General features: G+C 35.7%; 1 protein-coding gene across 1 annotated transcript in view; it reads left to right on the top strand.

Annotated features, from left to right (window-relative positions):
- Positions 1-341: 341 nt before the first annotated feature.
- The window catches only part of AHI1 (Abelson helper integration site 1), a 95,888-nt gene continuing 87,999 nt past the window's right edge, over positions 342-8,230 (top strand). Inside the window, exon 1 of the mRNA XM_015813839.1 lies at positions 342-867. The gene's annotated coding sequence lies outside the window, so the exon portion shown is untranslated. The remainder of the gene's footprint in view (positions 868-8,230) is intronic.

Raw genomic sequence — 8,230 nt, 5'->3', positions numbered from 1 at the left:
TTAAAAGTATATTTCATTTGTTTTTTTAAAAGCATATCTACGCTAAATGTTCAGCGCTATCAAATCTTCAATTTAATTGCAGCATTTGTGCTGGGAGTGGAATGGATTGAGATGTAGTGTATGGCCATCTCAATATGACAGTCAATACTCAGTTTAAGGATTTACATCTAAACAAGCAGTAGTTTGTCCCACTTATTAAGCATGCTGGGATATAAAACTGACTTAGCCACTGAGATGTTTTAACACTATGATGTAGATTTGGGTGGAGGTTAAATTTGGATGGAGAAGCAATTTATGTCAAAGAGCCAGACAGATTTCAGACAGACATCAAAGCGATATAGTCAAGGAAAGAGACCTCAATTAAAAGCTTGACCATCCAACATCCTTTTTACCAAGGGGATAATAACACCATTTTGCCTATTCCACTGGTATTTCCTGATGCTGCTGGCCACGGCTACTACAATTGTCACTGCCAATCACTTGTAGTTGAAGAGGGTGCTTATTTCTGGAGCTTCTATTGAGGATCATTGAGAACAAAATGTCTCCAAACGAGTGGGAATGACTTTATGATGGAAAACAGCAACTAAATAGTGAATGCTGACCAGCAAAGTGTCTCTGAACAAAAAAGAGATCATGAGATTGCCCAATTACACTCTGAACATCTGCTCCTCATGAGTAAACTGCAAATTTTGCATTTGGTTTATGAGTTGAGCAGCTGGGACTTGAGGGATTCCATCTATGCTCATGCCTGTAATGTAGCCACTAATGGACACAAAGTTCAGCCAAGCTTCATTTCTTCAATATTTTTGGATCTCATGAATTTGCAGCTAAGAGAGATTTTCTGAGCATCAGGATAAAATTTTAATGGTGAGTTATCTTTTTTTCTGGATTACAAAGGAATAAAGCAAAATAAAGATTTTTAAAACATAGGAATTGCCAATAGCTTAACCAGGAGTCAATTTAAAAAGTTTAAAATGGATAAAGGAGGCAGTTATTTTGAAAGATTTTTTTTGGTGAAAGTCATTTTGAATGAATAGGAATTAAAGTAAACACACCAGACATCCATGGAAATGTTTACTATTTATTATTACAGACTGCAAACAATTTGTGGGTTTTACAAAACAAAAGATAGTAGTAATATAAGCCAGATTGATGCTGATCATAATTATACTGATATGGATTGTGATGTAACTACAGGGTGATTTATATTTGATTTATAAAAAATTGGGCAAAACATTATTTCAGTGGGAACAAAAGAAAAAAGAAAAGAAATGGAATTGTTTTTAATATTAATCCAGAATTTATACTGACTGGCAAGCATAGTAGATTTGTTGGGGTGGAAGTTAATTTGCATTGGACTAAGAGTTTGATACTGGGAATTTATGCCCTAAATAAGAATAAAGTATTGTTCTATAAATGACTTACAGATAGTCTAATAGACTTTTCTTATGAAAAAATGGTGTTTGATGGGGGATTGGAATTCCCCACAACTGGTAGAATGTTTGAGAAAAGCGTTAAAATAAATTAGAATATATTACCAAAAGTTTTTTTATTTGTTGACAGTTTAGGGCTGGTTGAAGTGTGAAGACCAAAAAGGCAATTCAAGAAAATATGCTTATTTTTCAGAAAGACACAGATCCTTTTCAAGAATAGATATAATTTGAATTTCAAAGAAATTGACAACTAAGATTTCTAAAGTAGAGGTACTATCAAAAACTGTTTCAAAACATAATCCTGTAAATTTGGTTTATAAACAAAACCCTAATTGTTTAGATAGAGACTGAACAAAATGGTACGGAAAGAAGCAATAGTGGAAGACTGTAAAAAGAAATTGAAATAATTTGTTTACTATAATTTAGGTAAAGGCACTGATTTAGGAATGGTTTGGGATGAAAAACTTTCATAAGAGGTTATCTTATGAAACATAATATTTGACTCAAAAAGAAGAGGAGAGAGAAAACACAAGTCATTTTGGATGAGATAAAAAATAATTACCCACAATGGAAAAATGATTGGTGAAGATTATAGAACTTGATAAGATGGCTAAATTAACAATATCTTTGTTTATTGCTGACTGGAAATCACTTATAGAGTTTGCATGAAACCGAAAGAAATGAACTTATGATTTAAGATTTTGGTGATTAAATAAAATAGACTATAGAAAAAAAGAGAATTATGTTGCAACCACAGAGCAAGAAGTAAATTTATAAATGTATTTATAACTGCTGTAAAGAAAATTGGAAACTGCTTCTTCGTATCATTTCTTTCTTTTTTTATTTATTTTTTTTACCATTTTTCATTCTTTCTTACACTTTTAGCTCTTTTTTATTCTTTCTTCTTTTCCTTCTCTCATTCTATATTAGTTTTTAATCTTTTTCTTAATTTTTAAAAAATAAAATTATATGAAGATTCTGTTAATTCCTTATCAAACATTTGAGTTCTCAAAGCCTGAAGTTCTACGATTCTCCAGCACCCACTGCATATCAAACCCAGATTAGTTTCCTAGTTAGGGAAATAAAATTCCTATGGATAACTAATTTCACCTCTTCCTCGTTGATCTACTGGGATGCTATACAACATATCCAGGTGGAGATAACTTAATTAAATCTGGACCATCCAGCTAACTTAGTTAAATTTGGACTATCCAACTTCCCCTCTTAAGCAGTATTTCCCAAACCTGCTGAAATTACCACAAATTGAGTTAAAATGATTTTTCTTTGGGTAAGGACTTTGGGTAAGGATAGAAATGATGATGAGTCCATGAGGATGGGCTCCAGCATGAATTTGAAAACTCAGAAGACTAAATCTCTGGTCCTGGTGACTGACCCAGATAGGATCCTGCAACATTATTCTCAGATATGTACTGTATATTTGTCTTCATTCATAAGGATACATAAACCCATTAATGATTTTGTATAGCAAACACTAATATTTTGCACTGACTGCTTCATTAAGTAGTCAGTGCAAAATATTATTTGAAGGGGGGGAAAAGGAGAATTTGGAGTCTTTCTGGTTAGCAATTCACGGTGAATATCTTATGGTAGCTGTGGTGTCTGTGAGGCAATTATTGCCATTTCCAAGCACCTGTATGTGTAAAGTAGGATTTTCCATTCATACCTTCATAAAGAGCACAAGACAAAACTATTTGCTGAATCCTGAAAATGGTTTTGGGTCGTGAAGGAAAAAGTTTAGGAAGCACTGTACTAAAACCTCTGCAATAGAAACCAGATTATAGATGGTTGATATTATTGCAGACAAATCTAGCATTGAACAGTAACTTGAGTCAGCCTGGGTCTCTTCCATTGAGATGGCCCAGATTTATTATTAACATTTCTATGCTGCACAATTCCCACATTTAGGAACAACCCCAGGGGTGCTATATCTCCTGTGATGGAAAGTGAGTTATAATATCCCGTACCTGTCCTACAACAGGGGTGTCAAACTGCAGGCCCATGGGCCGGATGCGTCACATTGAAACCGTGCCCACCCCATTGCCGGCAATGAGGAAAAAGTCATGATACGTTGCGACATATCACGTGACATTGTGAGTTTGACACTCCTGTTCTATAACATAACAGCAGCAGCCAGAATAGTCTCTTCTCCCCTTGTATATTCTGATAAATGTTAACTCCTTCTTAACAAATCCAATTCTGAGGAAAGATAATCTAAATCCTTTTCTCAGGGCCAAAGGGTTAGCTTTTGCTTTTGTTCTGCCCTATAAGTGGTTGCCACAAAAGGGAAACCCAGTTTCATACATATGAAATCTCTGGGAGTTATCATTCCTAGCTTAGGAGTGGGATGTTACATTAATATGCTTGCAACTCCCAGTTTTACTACTTCCTGCCATCCAGCTCTTAGGAAACAATCATTGTTTTTGAATATTTAAACCACAGATTGGGTGATCAGAACAACCTGAACTTAAATCCAGGTAAATTTGAGGAATTAGAATTAGAATTAGAATTCTTTATTGGCCATGCGTGGTTGGACACACAGGAATTTGTCTCCGGTGCACAAGCTCTCAGTGTACATACAAGTATCAGTAATAAATCATGATCATAATCAACATAAACATATATTCATCATAAATCATAAGATACAACACATTCATCGTAAATGTTGTTGGTCAATAGGAAAGCGGACTTGAGGACTGCAATTCAGCCTGTGCTAGATGAGATTGTGTTGTCCTATAAAGAACAAATCTGCAGCTGGGAGTATTTCTTATGATCAGGTTGTGAGTGCAATTTCAGATGCTACCTGTTGGAAGGAACCCACTTGCCTAGTTATGCCTAGTCAGACAGCTCTGATTTTACAAGAGTTATCTATGCTTTGGCTACATCTCATTTTGTATAGATATACAAATGCAACTTCCTTGTCACAGAGTACCCTTAAGAAGTGCCCAGAATGTTTGACAAGAACATGATACAAGGCCCTGTGGCGTAACCTGACTATATATAAGAAATACAGAACTGTTTTAAAAATGAACACAGCAGCCAGAGACTAATTTTAACTTGTAAAACAGCAATTTTAATGGCATAGGTATAAAACTTTTAAATAGTCCACTGAAATGACTATGGTACTCAAAACAAGGAAAGAGTCTTAAAAGCATTCCTGCTGTGCCTGTTTTGGAGCAAATGACCTGAACTCCCATGCTGGAGAAAAGTGCACAGTTAAAATGTGATATATATTTTTGAAAAGCAATAAATGAAAACAAAAATGAAAGGCCAAAGTATTGTCTCCGGTGAAAAATAGCTTGTTATTCATAAATGAGCTTTTTTTATTGTTTCTCTAAATTTTTCACATCTCATTGAAAATGGGGGAAAGAGAAGAGATTTATTTTATTAAAAAGTATTTGAAAAAAAGATTTCAAAATTGTTTAGACAAAGAAAGAGGTTCAAGGTACAGCAACAGAGATTACACACAACCTATTCTCTTAGTGCTTGTGATCACAGTACATAAGGCAATAAATGAGCAACATTTTAATTGTTATCCTGTTAGCTACTTTCAGAATGTTGTTTGAAAAGCAGATAGAAGCCTGATTGGAAAAGGATTTATGTTCCCTGTGGGAAGACAGAGTAGTTTCACTTATTGCATTGATGCTACAGGGGAGATCAGATACTCTGCTATAATAATAATTTGTTGCATAAAATATGAATGCTTAATAAATCCTCACTTTAAAAGAGGTTTTTGTCTTCAATCAGGCCAGTAATAAAAAAGTAGAGTCCAGAAATTAAAGACACAATGAGTATTCCTATCCCCACACACACACACCCAAAGTAAACAATAAAGCCAAACCAGAAATTCGTGCAAAATAAAAGCTATCAGAGAAAGAAAGTATTTATACTGTTCCTTCACCACAATACTTTGAGACAATCCTCCAGGTTAATATCTTTATGATAGAAGAGGCAGTTATTGTGACAGCATACTTGTTAAAAGAACAAGATAGATTGAGCCATTAAACACAGGTCCTAAGAAGTAAGCAGGTATAACCTGAAGTTTGGCAGTGATTTATTATGTTTGGATTAAATCTTTGAGTACCGTGATTTGTTAAGTTACATTTTTCTAAAATTGTAATACAGAGGCATAAAATGTCAACACTTTGATATGTATTTTGAATGTACTTCTAGTTCTTTTGAAACTAAAAAAAAACATACGTACAATCACTAGTGCATGTATTTTCACCTATAAATGTCATAACAGTCGCATAATGTAAAAATATTGCAATCATTCCTTCATGTGCCCCACCCACATACATACTAAAGTAGCATTCATGATTAGACTTCATATAGTTCAAGCCTTGAGTGAGAGGCTGGGTGCCTTATTATGGACATCAGCTGTAACATGCTTATGTTTAGGTACAGTATATCTACCTTTACTGTATAGGGTCAAGATTGTAATTAAACCAATTTAGACATTATACCATGAAATATACAGTGAACTCAATTCAACTAATTGCTCTTTTGACACAATCTCCAGGACATCAAAACATTCAGACAGGATGTTTAGATTAGCTTCTCCCAATCTGGTGGTCTCCAGATGTGTTGTGATTACAACTCTGAGAATTTCTAACCAAAGGCACCAGCCAGATGAACTCCCAATTAACCCGGGAATCACTCAGATCACTCCTCTAGTTGGATATATAACCCAGGCAAGGAATTTGGATCACATAAATCAAGAATCATACATCTGCCATTTTGTCTTGAGAATTAGCAAGGCTTGTTGGATAAGAGCTTTTATTATGGGATGATTTACTGCAGGTTTTCTCAAAACTAAACTAACCGTCACTCTGCAGGTCAACAAGCTTTCAAAATGGGGAAAAAAAGTGAGAATGGCAACATCCCATGGGGATGACCTGAAGTTCTGGAAGCAGAGTAAGCAATTTTCCTCCTCTTCTTGACTTTCACTCTCACCTCCTAGATTGTTGAGTGGATGAGTGGCAGAAAAGTCGGCACACTGTCTTCTCCACCTGTGCCAGGGGAGAAGCCCTCACCATCCAGTACAGGGCCAGGTGATAACGTTATTCCTGTCCTAGAAAGAGGAGGCATATTTTTAAAATCAAAGTTCCTTGAGGATTTTGGTCTGGTTTTTCTTCTGCCACTAAATCCTCCTATCTTCCTCTGGCTTTTTTGGGAGTGGGTTTTTAATACTATTGTAGTCTAGGAGAAAAGCTATACAGGTAAATAGCTTTTTGCCATCAGGAATGGATAATCTTAAAAGCAAAGCCAGCTTGCTCTATCTGCAGCAAAAATAGCAGCACCTAGCTGTAGTCCTCTTGATTTTCTATCTCTCAGCAGCAACAGAATGAGAGAATAGTCTTGATGAGCCATAAAACATAGAATAATAGAATTGGAAAGCATCTTGGAGGTCTTCTAGTCCAAACTCCTGCACAAGCAGGAGTCCCTATCCCATTTCAGACAAAACAAAACAGACCAAACCTTCTGTTTCCCTGCCTGTTTTGTTCTTTCCGTTCCCAAGCTTCCTTCCCATCATCATGATCGTCATACCCAGCCTCAACGATTAACAACTGACAAATGTAATATTTCTTTTTTCTTTTTTAAAATCCAAAACACAAGATAAAAGTCCATTAGTGTTGCCCAGGGAACGATGTCCTTGTGGCCATGTTGGCTTTTGTTTCTATTGATGTTGTCATGCTCTTGATTTTTCTGCAATGGGTGCATGTGTCCCTATTCTATCGTGATGGCTTTAGCTCTTGAGGTTGAGAAAAAAAAATCATAGTTCAGCAGAGAATGTGATTTGCATGTAGACAATCCCTTGTTCACCCTTTAAAATCTACAAGTAGAAATAAGTAAGATTCATGACCTTAGAGAGCCACTGTTATCAATGTAGGTAATATTGCATTGTGTTAGTGGACCTATGTAGTTTAATTCAGTAAAAAGATAATTGCTTTTGATCCAACACTTTTGTATTTTATGCTTTTTAATTGACTGTACCCCATACTCCTTGTGCTGATCTGATTGGTCCAACAATAACATAGGATTAGCCTAGCTTGTCTTGCAGTCACTGCAAGGAAGAGCTTTGAATGGAGCATAAATAGCTATATACTGTAAGTTTTCTATAAACACTGTTGGCACAAGTTTAAAAGCAGCAGCTATATTTCTTCTGTTCCACCCACAAGTGTTGAACCAATGTAATAGTAAATCATACAGCAGCAGACAGGCGGGTAGTATGTTCACATTGCCAGATAGTTGCTGCTCCTAACTGCTGTAACCATCACTGCTGTCCTACATTGTTATTTGGGTAGGTGGGTTGAGGATACATTGCATTAAATTAGCAGTTTCTATATGCTGATGAAAAACATGTGTATTAACAGCTCAGTTTATAAAGAGTAACACATAGTATATTGATTTGCAAAATTCATTATGGACAACTGTGCTATACAAAATATTTCAATGGTGCTTGTTTTTTTTAAACATCCCAGCATACTTTCACATTTTATCCAACAATCCTGTTTGCTGTAACCAGGCATTTTGCTTGTGGACAATGTTAAAGAAACAGCAATATATTTTCATAAATATCCAATGAAGATTGGTTAGCCATCTGTCAGGGAGCTTCCACTGGGTGTCAAGAATTCCTTCATTTGACAGAAAGTTAGATCAGATTATATGCCAAGACACTTTCCAAGACCTATATTCTATAACAGCGGTTCTTAACCTATGGGTCGCGACCCCATTTGGGATCGATCGACCATTTCACGGGGGTCGCCAAGCAAGGC

The sequence above is a fragment of the Protobothrops mucrosquamatus genome, unplaced genomic scaffold (genome assembly GCF_001527695.2).
Source record: "Protobothrops mucrosquamatus isolate PMUCROS unplaced genomic scaffold, P.Mucros_1.0 scaffold_75, whole genome shotgun sequence".
Taxonomy (NCBI): domain Eukaryota; kingdom Metazoa; phylum Chordata; class Lepidosauria; order Squamata; family Viperidae; genus Protobothrops; species Protobothrops mucrosquamatus.
Note: the sequence above shows the minus strand (reverse complement) of the source record. Positions and strands in the feature narration are given on the sequence as shown.